This window comes from Epinephelus fuscoguttatus, linkage group LG18 (genome assembly GCF_011397635.1).
Source record: "Epinephelus fuscoguttatus linkage group LG18, E.fuscoguttatus.final_Chr_v1".
In the NCBI taxonomy this organism is placed as follows: domain Eukaryota; kingdom Metazoa; phylum Chordata; class Actinopteri; order Perciformes; family Serranidae; genus Epinephelus; species Epinephelus fuscoguttatus.
Window position 1 is genome coordinate 24096780 of NC_064769.1, and position 15611 is coordinate 24112390.

Below are 15611 nucleotides of genomic sequence, written 5' to 3' on the forward strand. Positions count from 1 at the left end.
TCAAGCCTGCAATCAGTATGTATCATTTCATATCATCCATTTGTCCTTTCCTTTGTTGAAATAAACACATTTACTAGTTTTAACCTCCTGTGACACTGCATCCTCATATAAGTATTGCATTTTGGGATTGCTGCACTTGCACTTGTTGTTCTTATTTACTAGTCCATACCCATTGGTAGCTCTGTCACCTTCTATCTATGCCAATCCTCAATGCCTATGTGCAGTTTCACATAGATTGACCACGTCAGTGAGTAGAAAAACGTGAGACAGACAGAATGACTGACTGACAGAATGACACACACAGTTTACGTGATCATGTACAGCATACCATACCATGACTTAGTCATACCAAAAATTAGAAAAAAAACCCAAAACATTGGGCCACAGGGGGAGCCACAGCGAACGGTCGCATTTTAGCCATTTTTAAGCATTTTTCTGTTGTTATAGCGCCACCCAGTTGCCAATTAGAGTTAAATTTCTCCAGTCACCTTGAGGCGTCCTGTTCTACATATCTACCAAGTTTAGTAAAAATCGATATGGTGGTTAGACCTAGATAAGAAATTAGCTCTCTAGCATTTTGTTTGATGGGGTCAATAATGGAGGGTCCCCTCAGATTATGTGTGGTCATATGCCTACAAAGTTGCGTGATGATCAGTGAAACCCTTGAGATGTTATACACCTTTATGTGATGAGCCACGCCCTCCAATATTCATTGCCTTATAGAAGCTCAGTTTTAGAAACTTTTGTCGGGAGAGAATTTTAGATATTGGTCCCTAGATTATGTTCACCGAGTTTCATGCAGATCGGTCAAACTTCCTAGGAAGAGATCGATTTTAAGTGTTTTTAAAAAAATTCAAAATGGCGGAAAATCTATATAACCGGAAGTTATTAGTTCTTGGGGCAAATTTGTTCCTCATGAGGAGAGGCATCTCTGTGCAAAGTTTCATGTCTTTACGACATACGGGGCATGAGATATGCCCATTCAAAGTTTGCAATTTCAATCGGTTGCTATAGCGCCCCCCTTTGGCCAATTGATGTAATATTGCTTCATTCGCATCCCCCCATGACCCTCTACCACTGTGCCAAATTTCACATGGATTGACCAAGTCAGTGAGGAGAAAAACGTGGAACAGACACACAGACAGACACACAGAGTTTTTGTCATTCTCTCGTAAGATAAGATGGACACTTTTATCTGCCATCTAGTAGTAGCAAGAACACAATACAATAATCCATGTAAAAACAAGATGGCAGCCATCTCTGCTGGGGAATTTTTCCTTATCTGCTGCGAGGGTCCTAAGGACAGAGGAATGTCATATGCTGTAAAGCCCTCTGAGGCAAATTGTGATTTGTGATACTGGGCTTCATAAATAAAATTGATTGATTGATTGATTGATTGATTGATTGACTGACTGACTGACTGACTGACTGACTGACTGGTTGGTTGGTTGGTTGGCTGTCTGGCTGGCTGGCTGGTTGGTTGGTTGGTTGATTGATTTGCGCTTATTAACTAATCACACCAAGTTAAGATCTTGTTAATTAGAACGTACTCATTTTAGGACATTGGGACTTTATTATCATCTTGTGTGACAACAGAATATAGTGTTGTGTTATTGCAGCATTTCACACAGGCCAATGAGGTGTGAGTGACAGACTGTTCCTAACTTCCTACAGAACAAAAAGGGCATTCCTAGCTAGGAGTATGGAGCAGGGAAAATTCATACAGAGTTACAAAATGAACAAATCCTAAGACACTGCATTATTGCAGTGCTGCTTTTGCACAGCCACGTTCAGGCACTGAATGAACACTTTTGAACAGTTTTAGACTTGAACTGTGACCCCCAACCTATAGAATTAAAAGTAATCAACAAATGTTGCATTGTTTGTAATTTTGTTTTGCACAGCAATTTTTCAGACATTAAAATAAACAGGTTTATATTTTATAACACACTTGTGACTATTAAAAATAAATCCAGTGTCCACATTTTTCAAAAATTACTTAGTGCTCAAAGGCACTGCTTAGTTTTTATACTTATCAGGTCCTACTTATCCTAAATAGCTAAGTGAAATTAGAATTCCATACCAAACAAAAGCTCCAGTCACAGGAGGATAAATTCAGCTACTGACACTTTGTTTTTCCTGTAAAGCCTCAGACTCGTCGTCTTCTCAAACTTCTTCGGTCAAAGATGCAGCTCTTAACCGATCAAAGTGAGTACTTTATCACGTCAGCCGCACTGTGCAGACACGTCATGCAGAATCCCTCCTTTGTTGGCCCGCCTGAAACTATCTACCATATACTGACACACTGATATAATACTCTTTTAATACTCTCTTTGCTGAAACTAAACAGCCGGAATAAAGATTTTATTATAATACTATGGAAAGTTCTACATTTTGGAACAAAGACACTGCATATATATGAAAGCAAATACTGTATAATATAAAAACTAAGTCCAAGTCCCAATGTATTTCTCACTTTACAGCTATCCAGTAAAGATAAAAATATACATAACTCCAGTAAAGTTACTGTTGTACAAATATTTTATTATATTTGTATCATAAATATGCCTAAACAAAACTCGATAAGATCAGATTTATATGTTTCAGGCTGTTAGTGCTTACAGTGAAGAATGATAATCTGAGAAGTGACAGAAGCATTGGTGTGATAACATGAGTAACAACATCTGGGGAGAATTGATGCTGCTGTCCAGCTGTTTCTGCAGACCTTTGGAAGCCAGGGGCATGCTGACTTGCAAACTGCAAAATGTGATTGGCTGCAGTAGAACAGCCTGGTTGGCAAACTGCATTTGACATACTATGTATTGGGAGACATACTAAATATTTTTCTAGCATAGTAAACTGTATGGTTGCGTGTGCAGAGGCGATTCTAGAGTCTGTTGGGGCCCTAAGCAAAAATTCCCAGGGGGCCCTTCCGACCAGTGTTCATCACCATTATGTTATAAATAATCTGACACCAATGAAAAATGTATGAAATCAAAACTTTTTTTATTCCAAATGTTCACATACCATACCTTACATATTAGAATTAAATAACATGAACCTTGTAATTTTGAAAATATAAAGTATGTGAAAATATAAATGTGAAGAACAATAAAAAACAAAATAAATAACTAAATAACAACAAGGTTGTTACATTGGAAATAACCCACATTATAAGGCCAGTGCTTATCAGCACTTTTTAAGCACTAGTTCAAATTCTGCCTTGGCTAGTGCAAATACCATGGCTAAATTCTGGAACTGATGTGACAAAAAAGCAACAGGGTATATATTATCATAAACAATCTTTACAGGGCATGTCACATTTTATCAATTGAAGTAACATTTATTGAACTCACAGTCATCAATATCATCAGTCGGTGTGGGCGCTCAATGTGCCTCTGTTGGTGTCTCCTCCTGCTCATGACAACCACCAGGTGGAGTGGCCACTATCCCACTGGAGGTGGATGTTGCTGGAACTTTTGTGACGAAAAACAAAACGGTGTATATTGTCATAAAGAATCTTTACAGGGCATGGCATATGTTATCAATTAAAGTGGATTACTGGACTTACGGTTTTCATTCTCAGCATTTGGTAAGGGCTCTTTATCTATCTGTTTTGTGGTCATAAATTTAATTAATGATCCTGAGGAGAGGTAAGAGACAGATTCTTAATTGTTCTTCTTGGGTATAGCTTTCATTATTCATTGCTATCATAGCATAACTTAACGCTACCTATTAACTCTTACACAACTTTATTAGTTACAGAAAAAGCTGTTTTTCCATCCAAATCACTCCAATACATTTTGTACCTTCAACAAACACCCATGTCCACACAGTATACAGGCACAGCAAGCATGGTACAACAAGTAAACTTTACAATAAATACAAACATCAACAACATACTAACAACATATAACAACGGTCGCTGACCACTACCTAACCTCTCACATCTTCACATTTAACAAGTGTAAACATCAACGAGTAAACAGAAAATATGCAAACATATGGATGCTTGTGTAAACATATTTAACTCACCTGTAAACACACAAACAGATAAAACACTAGTAAAGTTTATAACGAGTATATGGTTCAACTGTAGTGACTTTGACTGGACTTTCTCTGAACTACAGCGGTCGGCCGGTCGCCATGACAACAGGGCAAACAGCAACCGTTACGCTACCAGAGTAGCAACTACTCTAGTCCAGTCTGAAATCAGGCGTGTCTACACAAGCAATTAGAATAATCAGAAAAATTAAGGGGGGTGGCCCAGTTAACATTAATGATAGTCTACCAATGAAATGTCCAGGATGCAACATTCGTGTAAGCTAGCGTTAGCGTCAGATAGCGTTCTGATGCTAATGTTAGCTGCTATTCAAGTCTGTCTCCCCGTTAGTTAGACAAAGTAACAGTTCAATAACAGCAGTCATTTATTTTTAATGTCATGCATTATCTGCTCCACTTACCACTGACTTTCTTTCTTTTTTCTTCATCTTCTTTTTTTCTTCCTCTTCTCACTACCAGATGGATAACTCCTCTTCATTTTCCTTCAGCTTCATTTCCAACTTGCAGAACGATGAGCATCACACAGGTTTAAAGGTGCTATATGTAAGAAATCTAAAGCAAATAGTCGTAAAATCCTCCTAATATGTCACAGAGACTAAAGAAGAATGTTCATATAACATACTGATCTCACCGACAACAATAGTACAGCCAGAATATTCGCATTTAAAAAACATTTTTGCAGTCTGCAAATCATGTTTATGTTGTGAATTTGTGTTTTGGCCTGTTGCGCCACCCACCACCGTCTACCAGTCACACAGTCAGTAGAGTCTCAGCATCAGTTACAGTTACGACTGAGCTACAGCAGCACGGCAAGCAGCATTAGCAGTGTCCCCAGTACATAGCATGAGCATAGACTGTATAAGAGCATGAGCAGCCGGCTTCTCCTCAACTGCATCCCGGCAGCAGCGTTAGCAGCAGAGAAGTTGGACTTGCTCGAACGGTTTGCTGGAAAACCGAAGACCAAGGACACGGCGACGCAGCCCTGCCACAGCAGCCGCCCGTGGGCAAACAAATCAGTCTCCAGCGTGCTGCTGTCCAGCAACCTCGAATCTGTAGGGGAGGGGGAGCGGACATGACTCGCGGCAGTATTTTGAATTTGAGTGCAGTAACTGTTTTGGCCACATTCTTACATACAGCGCTTTTAACGTGAAGTGGGATCATGGGATTGACGTGGGGCCCCTTTCGGGGGGTTTCCTACTGAGATGTCATTGCAAATCGCCCGTTGTTTAAGGGGGAGGGGGATGCGGTCACTGCGGCTCCCTTTTGAGACATTTCGGTAAAAACAGCCCTCGGGCCCCTAGTCTCAGGGGCCCCCTATCGGCTCGGGGCCCCAAGCAGTTGCCTGCCTTGCCTGTTCACAAGCTGTGCGTCTGTGCGTGTGTATTGGAACACGGACTGTTTCAAAGAAACATGTTGTTCAACAAGGAAACCGAAGCAAAGAGACATTTCACTACAGTTTCCAGATTGAATGACATGTTTCTTTGAAACTGAGTGTAACGGTGTATGTTGTGTAAACATGGGCTTTTAATTTGGTATGTCCAGCGACTGGCAGTGTGTATTTGCATATTAGCTAAATATTGAGTTTCACCAAGCACATTTAGATTTAACATTTAGATTTAACATTTATCTTTAGATTTAGATTCAACATTTAGATTTAGATATAACATTTAGATTTAACATTCAGATTTAGATTTAACATGTAGATTTAGATATAACATTTAGGTTTAACTGTGACATTATATTTAACATATTTCAAATATTGCTGTAAATGTGGTAAAAAGTGAAATTCTCACCACTTTTTTAAACGTTGTTTGAAGCTAAATGTGGCAAAATGTTGCTGTTAATTTCAGTGTGAGCCACTTTACAAATGGCACCCCATAGTTGGGTGGGTGTGTGAGGTGTTACCTAAATACCAGCTATGTGTATACAAACCAAATTCTGGCAGATCTTGTTTTTTCTCATACTTGCTTTAGCGATGTAAACTTGTGTTTCTCATGCCCATAAAGCCCTTTTGAGTCGCATTGAATCCAACCCTGCAGTGTTAAAAGACAATGCGCCTGTATGCAATGGCGGTTTTAGGGGGGGGCCAGCAGGGGCCAGTGTCCCCGTAACTCTGAGTCCGCCCCCCCGTGGCCCCCCTGCTAAAGAGTCGGAGGGGCAACGCGGAATGCGGAACTGAATCGTCTCAACAGGTTGCTAGTCGGACCAGTTAAAGCGGCGCACCCACCAAAAACATCAGTAGAGAATTGTGTGGCTGTATTTAAGACAACTCTGAGCCTGCACGGCAACACACAGCACCATTGAAGTAAGCCCTGAAAACTTTTTCTGTCTCATTTGGCTCATGGTAGTGACATGTCACATCATGTTGGTGTAGCGATGAAAAATATGACCCAGAGTTTTCATGGGTGTTTTATTCGGAAAATTGACTGGATACTCTCGTCTTTTCTGCGCCTGACTTCCTGTTTGACTCATCTGGTCTGTGCAAATTGACGTGCCGTCGCGCGGCATCTGTCAGAAATAGACCTGGTGTGTGTTTTTTGTTTTTAGCAGAGCGGAGTGCCGAGCCGCTTTTAGGCCACAGCTGGTGGAGCAGCTTACATTGACTTGAATGGCTGCTATTAGCTCCGGCACCCGCGCCTCGGCTAGATCGCACACGCCACGGATCCAGTGGGTTGCCATAAATGGGCCTGTCCCAGAGGCATTCAACTACCAGAGGGCTTTTGAAATCTTCTTTTTGAAGCTGCATAAAATTAAATGCTCTGATTCAGGGTGCCATACTTGCAAAAAAAGTCTTACCTTTTGTTTTCTTTTCATATTGCGTATTTTGTATTGTTTTGCGTATCTGTAACTGTGTTTGTGAGAAAATTTTGTCTGCACATGATTTGAAATAATAAAATAGGCCTCCAGAGGCAGATCAGGACGTTAGTCATTTTTCTTTTGATCACTGAAATGTTAAACCACTAATCCTTAGCCGTATTTTAAGTGTAATCCTTCACCATAACATACCGCTAGAGTTTTTGTCAGTAAAAATAGAACATATTTCACACATAAAAAGCACAAAGATGTTGAAATCTAGGCATATTCTGCCATCATAACTTGGCTCTCAGAATTCACCAGATTGATGCCTTTAAATCAAATATATACAAAATTATATATATTATTGTTCAGACTTAGATATTTGACCCTACTTGTATGTGCCCCTGTATCAAAAGGACTGGCCCTAGCTTGGCCCCCTCATTTAAACTGGCCTAGAACCGCCACTGCCTGTATGCTTAATACAAGAAAGCACTGAAGGCACTACTGTTTCTGCCTAAAAACTAAATGCAGCCCTGGTGTGGCTGCAAAGATAAGTTGTTTGCAAGCAGCCAGATGGTGCAGCTGATTGGACTAATCTGATATAACTAGAGCACTCCCAAGACTGTATGGCTGCAGCCTGGAGCCTCCCCTCTCATGGCTCTGGTATCATGACCTCTCATCTGGTGATAAAGAAGCCACGCCCCCCGAGCTTCTAAATTTCAGAATAAAAGCTCGTGCCTGACACTACAGTTGTTTTAAACATAATATTGTATTTCTAAAGCTCGCGCCTGACACTATAGTTGTCTTAAACATAATATTGTATTTTGTAAAGCTCGTGCCTGACACTATAGTTGTTTTAAACGTTATATTGTATTTTGTAATGTATTTTAGGAATCCTGGTAGATTTTCCTGGTAGAAAAGTTGTGTTAAACATATGACTGCAGCCTGGAACCTCTCGTCTCACGACCTCTCCTGTGTTAAACATATGACTGCAGCCTGGAACCTCTCGTCTCATGACCTCTCCTGTGTTAAACATGACTGCAGCCTGGAGCCTCTCGTCTCACGACCTCTCCTGTGTTAAACATGACTGCAGCCTGGAGCCTCTCGTCTCACGACCTCTCCTGTGTTAAACATGACTGCAGCCTGGAGCCTCTCGTCTCACGACCTCTCCTGTGTTATACATATGACTGCAGCCTGGAACCTCTCATCTCATGACCTCTCCTATTGTATTTTAGGAATCCTGGTTGAAAAGTTGTTTTATACATAGTATTGAATTCTCTTTGATGTACTGTTGCTTTGTGTTGCTTTTACATGTTGTCCTTTCATAAAATCATTTTATTTTTTTTATGTAAAGCACTTTGAGTTGCATTTTGCCTGAAATGTGCTATACAAATAAACTTGCCTCGCCTTGCCTCAGTGTTATTGTGTGTCTCAGCTTGCAGGCTCTGTAGATATCTGCCTGGCACTGCTGCTTGTCCTGTTCATGTGTTAGTTGACACACACATATGCACACATACATGCACGTACATTCACACTACAGGATAAGTACTTGTCATAACAATTTCCCTGTGATGTGTGAAAGGAATATATAATACATATATAAAATATATAAATAAAACGAGTCTTTTAAAGAATGCAGCTTTTTTTTATTTCTTTAGTCAAAACATCTAGACTGCAGCTGGCAGAACTGGCTGCAAAATCCAGGGTGGGGATCCTCAGAATGAATCCCCCGGAGCTCTCCCAACTTCCCACGTCCAACATAACCTGTGGGTATAGCAATAACAAAACAAAAGCATATTCATGTGCATGGTGTTAAGATTTGTTTTTTTGTTGCAGACACAAAGTCATTTTACCTGGTAACATTTGAACATTTGAATTCTGTTAAAAGCACAGTGTGAATACCTGGCATGCAGCTCTTAAATGTGCAGTTGCACTGAGCGCAGTTTTGTACAGAGTACATAACGTTAGGTATTAGCTAAAAAAAAACGGTAAACGCTAACGTTTCTTCAAATAAAGATGTATGTGTTAACCCAAGGGACACGTAGTATCATCTTACGTTTCAAATGCAACGTTACAAACTATCCGGATGGTTAAAATTGTAAAGTTAAGAGTTTAACCGTTTTATTTTTTTAAATGGATAGTAAAAAAAAAACTGGTCTCTTTGGGAATTTACCTGTAACGCCGCTGCCATCTTCTTCTTCTTCTTCTCCTCTCGGTTTGATTTATTGGTGGCAAGAGTGTCAAGAAATCACGAATTTGCATTTTTGACCCTGTAGACTTGCTGTTGTACACGCCCAAGTCATGACACGAGAGGTTATGAGACGAGAGCCATGAGACGAGAGGCTCCAGTCTGCAGCCATACGAGCACTCCGCCAAGCAGCTCGGATTTCCCGCCATTTTATTATTTTATCCACTTCGCTTCAACCGATCACCACCAAAATTTTATCATCTGTTCGTTGTCCCATTATCAACCTTTCCTGAAAATTTCATCAAAATCCGTTCAGAACTTCTCGAGTTATTTTGCAGACAAACATACCAACGCCAGTGAAAACATAACTTGGAGTTTTATACCAGATGCAATTTTATGGGCATGCATCCAAGACGGCAGTGACGAAAGGGAGGAGCCACCTTAGTGCAATAGAAAGCGACCTGCACTTTTGATAAAGAAGAGAGTTCAAGTATGAACTCTGGACAGCTGTCAAGTGACGAAAGGCTTTTTCTGAACAAACATGAAGACCTTGATGCTGTTGTCTCTCTTCTGCCACATTGCATCTCCAGGTAAGATTGCAGATTATATTGTTCTTTAAACACATTATGAAGCTGATCATCAGTAAACGCGAGTTTGGTGACTGGAAAATTCGAGAAGACGAGGGGCTAAAAGAAACTGAAAGATACATTATACATACATTTTATACTTCACAATCACAATAGTGGATTTCATGTCAGGTTTTAGGAACATTTTTGTTAGACGACTAATATGCAGTGTTGTTAATGTGTGTACTTATTCCCTATAGGCCTAACTGTTTCTCTGTACATGCACGTTTATATGTACAGTAAGCTATTTACATAATAATTGCCAAATAAAAGACATGTAGGCCAACAATGTGAAATTTTCTCCGATTTTAAACAGATATTTTACATTTTAGTTCATCCTATCTGAAAACTAAAACACTAATATTTAAAACGTAGGCGAGATCGATTTTTGTGTTTAGTCGGTGCAAAATAACACTTTACAATAAGGTACACAAAATTAACAGTAGTTTCCTCATTAGTTCCTCAGTAACTACTCTAATTTTGTGTATTGTAAAGTGTTACCAAATGCATTTTGCATGCTCTTACCATTTGTAACTTCTTACAGCAATTACCAATAACCAAAGCTGTTTTCCACCCAGATCTTACTAAAATGTTGTTTTCACTTTTGTTGTATTTATAGTGGTGCAGAGAACAGCCTCACTCAGAACTGTAGAAATGAGGAATCACATAAGCTGGTGGATTCACTCAGTTATTTCTCTGTCTCCCTGAGCAGATGGTTTTTCTTTGTTCAAAACACTTAACTGTACACTCATCCAACTCAGAGCTCAGTGAGAAGCTGCAGTACAGGTGTTAATGTCTCATTGCTTCAGCTATCAGTGAAGTTATCCTGCACCCTTTAATATTTTAACAAGGTCTGAGTTTAAACTGATCTTCAGTTATTAATGTACATTAACAGTTGAATTGATTGCACAAAACATAAATAGGTCAGACTAACATGAATATGACATTAAAGAAATACATCACCCACAAAGTGACCATTAAAATATGAGTTAGTCATGCTGTGTTATCTTGAATTTATGAAGAAAACTTTGTTTTGCAAGCATATTGATTGATTGATTGCTTGATTGGTGACCACTTTTAGCAACTATATCTAAACATCTGTTTAAAAACAACTCGTGTAGTGTAATCCATGTCTCATTTATCCAGTTGTATGCCCAGTACATGTGCATTTTAATCAAAATGTTAAGATTTAAAACTGAACTGAAAGTTATTTTTAATTAATTTTTTTTTAAATTTTATATACTTTATTAATTCAATCTTTTCACTCTGTTGTCAATCAGTTACACACAGGTCCATCACACATATGCACAAACAGGACCTATACATGCATTAAGTGGAGAGATCCTCCACCAGGTGAACTGGCACCTGTCCAGCTACCAGTCCACGTTCCATATTTTGGTCCGGACGGGGACTTGAACAGGCGACCCTCTGGTTCCCAACCCAAGTCCCCTATGGACTGAGCTACTGCCGCCCCAATGTGTCTGTTATGTGCTCTTCAAAGTCTGACTCCAATACTCTTTACTGCAAAAATGCATGTGTTTGGGTATTACTGAGCATAAGACTGGACAAATGGGTAAACCTGAAATATACTGCACTAGTTGGGTGAGAGTATGTAAACTGATTTGATTTAGTTGTGCTGTTGTTAAACGCAGCCCGTAATCAATAAATCAATATGTTTGCTGTTTTCTGTGGAGGCATGACAGAAAAACAAAGTTTACCTAATGAATTCAAGGTAACCCAGCATGATTAGCTGATATATAGATAGTAATGTAATAGAAAAGTATCCCTTAATACTAATGAAACAAAAAAGAACACTAATGGCAGCTCAGTTATAGCGACCCCACACTCTTTCCATGTGTTCACAGTCCTGGGGACCTGAGACATGAGATTAGCAGTGAGACAGTTCTCCCTCTGTGAGTCTCTGCACCCTACAGTTACCCATAATGCACCACCCTTCTCCATGTGGGTTTGCAGAGATGCGATGTGTTTTGTTTAACCACTACATTTCCTGTTTCAGTCTGTCTGCTTTTAGTAAACAGGCTCTGATAAACAGACTGCACACTGCCAACAGAGCATCAAACAGAAATGGACAAAAGGAAGCAAGTAGCTGGTTGAAGAAATGGGAGCATCCAGCAGCTAAAGAGACAGATATTTTTCTAAGAAGCTGGTTCAGACCAAAGTCGGAGCAAAAAGGACAAAAAAAGAGTGTAAACACAAAACAGCCTAACTCAAAAATGTTTTTTTCCTACAGTGAAACACTCCCTGGAGTTCATGCTCAGTTATTCCCATGGAATCAGAGACATCCCAGAGTTTGTGGCCGTTGCTTTGGTTGATAAAGTTCAGATGGGTTACTGTGACAGCAATGGACAAGTACCTCAGGCCACAACGGACTGGATGGATAAATTAATCCAAAAGAAACCTCAGCACTTGGCGTGGTACACTACTATCTGTTTGGGTAACCAGCACACCTTCAAAGCCACCATAGAGAATTTGATGCAGCGTTTCAACCACACTCAAGGTATGTGTTCACTCTTTACTGATGAAATGTTTTTCATCTTCTCAGACAGGAAGTTAAAAGTCTCTCTCTCTCTCTCTCTCTCTCTCTCTCTCTCTCTCTCTCTCAGGTATTCACATTTTCCAAAGGATGAATGGCTGTGAATGGGACAATGAGAGTGATGAGGTCAATGGTAATCTTCATTTTGGCTATGATGGAGAAGACCTCATATCATTGGACCTGGAGACAGAGACATGGGTCACTCCAAAACAACAAGCTGTTATCACCAAACATGAGTGGGACAGAGATAGATATAGCAGTATATTTTGGAAGAATTCCCTTACCCACAAGTGCATTGAGCGCCTGAAGGAGTATGTGGACTTTGGAAAGAGCTCTTTGCAGAGAACAGGTATGGCCTGATGTGATTTCATAGACACAAAATGCCTCCTCAGTTTTAAATGTTTATTCTTTAATAATACAGTAGTACCACTTTTGAGTATGATCGCCCTTTTATGAGTTAACTGTGGTCACCCAGTCAGTATTTAGTTAATGTCACTCTCAGTTTCTCGTTACTGGCCTGATAATCTACCACTCAGTTTGTCTGTTCAGTGCTACATTGCACTGAAGTGTACTTTGAGATTTGTGAGACAGGATGGCTTGTGTTTGACAAACTTAATTGAGAGTCTAAGAACCAGCTCTCTCCACCTTCTTTTGGAAAAATGGAGCTCTGTAACATTAGGACTTGGGCTCACAGGCTTTGATGAAAGAACTTGTTTGGATTCTGATTTAAAGTGGAAATTTGCTTAATTAAGCGTGACAACCATTGTTCGTTGTTATTCTGGGGACTCCGAGGATACTCACATTTTAGTGTGCAGGGTTTCAAAAGCGTGTTTATCCCCCTTCTCATACTTTGTGTTTGTCAGGAGGCCCTACACTTCATTACCATATAGTAAAATTGGTTCAGTAACAGGTGGGAATATTTTTAGCCAAGATCAAGTTGGTAAAAGTAGGTGTTTAGAAATTGCCCTTTATTTCTCAGATTATTCACTTCCAAATTGTAACTGCCTGTATTGGTCTTTTTTTTCTCTCTCCTCTCTCTTTCTCCCTCTATCTGTGCAGACCTTCCCTCAGTGTCTCTCCTCCAGAACGTTCCTCTCCAGTCAGCTGCCACGCTACAGGTTTCTACCCTGACAGAGCCATGGTGTTCTGGAGGAAAGATGGAGAGGAGATTCATGAGGACGTGGACCACGGAGATCCTCCCCAACCATGATGGATCCTTCCAGATGAGTGTTGACCTGAACCTTTCATCAGTCCCACCTGAAGACTGGAGGAGCTACGACTGTGTGTTTCATCTTTCTGGTGTGAAAGACAACATCATCACCAAACTGGACAAAGCAGTGATCAGGACCAACTGGGGTAAGACTGAGATCAGACGACATGAAAAATTGAAAAAACACACCTGGTTTTTTGTTTTGTTTGTTTGTTTTAGGTGTTGTTTTTTTAGTGTTTTGTTTGTCCATTAAAGCTGGATCATAACTACAGAGATTGTGCCCAAAAGCATTTGTTATTAATTCAAATGCAGACGAGTTGTTAGGAAGTTAACTCTTGGCACTGGTTTTTAGAGCTTAATCTTAAACCTCAGGCTAACAGGGTGGTTCAGATTTAGAAATTCATATCCTGTTCTTCATCTTATTTTCATAGTTTTTGAAACAACAACTTGGGTGACTGTAGTCTGTTGTGCACAGTTTTCCAGTCAGAGAAACTGCAGCCACTTCTCACCGTTTGATAATGCATTTATTTACAAGCATGCATTTGTTTCCAAACATGATGGGGTTGGCAATCTTAGCAGTACTAAATTATGTTTGCAGGTATACTGAATGAATGTTATACAGTTGTGGTCATTATTTCTATTAGTTCTGATAACACTATAGTCATCACAGTCATCTTAGAGTAAACATATTAATCTCCATCCAGTAGTAGAGACAAAGTGTGAATGTTCTGTTGTGGTTCCAGTTTCTCCCTCACACTTTCCTGCTGGTGCTGTTATTGGAGTTGTTGTAGGACTGCTGCTGCTGACACTCTGCATCACTGGACTCTGCATCTGGAGAAGGAACAATCATGGTGAGATTTCTTTCTCCATCAGTTGATTTAACATGCAGGTTCAACTCAATGATAAAATACATTATGTTTTCTCTGAGAAAGGATAAATGTTTTGAAAAAAAAAGTGTGAGCTGGCTGATGGTTAGTAGTTTACAGCCAAAAGAACATAGAAGTCCTCATCAGATGTACTGTATATACTGTAGAAGGGCTGCTCTCTACCTTAACGTTCAAAACAGATCTGTGAAATATACAAAATATGCAGAAGAGTTTTGTTTCTTCACGTTTAATTCTGTAATCTCTCATCTGTGTTTTCAGGATTCAAACCTGCAAACAGTAAGTTTTCCACATATTTGTGTTATTATTCAGATTTTAATGTGTCTGCTATTACTTCCTTGTTAATATTAGTAGTCAATCATATATTTCCAGTCCTATCTCTAACAATTTCAGTTTGAATTATTTCACTTAATCCTCTGCCTCTAGCTTCAGACTCTTCATTGTCGTCAGACAACACTTCAGCTTCTAACTGATCACAGTGATTAGGTTTTTGTCTCATATAATGTGCACGTTCCAGAATTTACAAAGGCAAGCTACATAAAGAAACATTTTCTCGGTGATTGAGCCAGATGGAATTGTGGGCACACATTTGATGCCTGTCAGGCCAGAAATCAATGGTGGTGTATCAAAGTATTCAGGTCCTTTACTAAAGTTAAAATATCAACAAAATGATTTTTAAAATACTTTATTACAAGTGAAAGTCCTGCTTCTTAAAATACTACTTAAATAAAAGTACTGGACTGAATCTTTGCTTTTAGTGAAATATATTCTGACTTCTTTGGGTTTCAAACACTTAGATATAATATTTTTGGCCAAATACCTGAATATCAACATTGCAAGGATATTGTAGGGTTGACTATTAGTGTTTTCATAAATATTTACACAATGAGATCTGTGATAAATAATCCTCAGTAATGTGGATATAATGACTAAGTGGGTGAATGCAAATAATAGAACAGCTAGAACTGTCTGGTGAGTTCACCCAGCTCTATTTTCCACCACTGCCATTATTTGCTTAAATCACTGAAATCAACAAACCTTTATATGGGACAGGCCTTAAATTTCTTTCACACAAAACTGTTGCCCAGCAAAGATCAGGAAATACAATCAAATTGTTTATTTAAACCAGTATGAATATTACTTGTTTAAAAATTAGGCTTCAGAGAACATATCAATAATGAATCATTAATTTGATCCAGCTCCGTCTAAAGGAATATGAATAACTTACAGCAGGGTAATCAAGGAATGGACACATAATTAATTTGAGGTAGCCAACAACCTGGTTTTATAA

At 39.4% G+C, this 15611-nt stretch overlaps 1 pseudogene; it reads left to right on the forward strand.

Annotated features, from left to right (window-relative positions):
• The first annotated feature begins 9498 nt into the window (after nt 1-9498).
• Nucleotides 9499-15611, forward strand: part of LOC125906164 (major histocompatibility complex class I-related gene protein-like) — a 45038-nt pseudogene continuing 38925 nt past the window's right edge.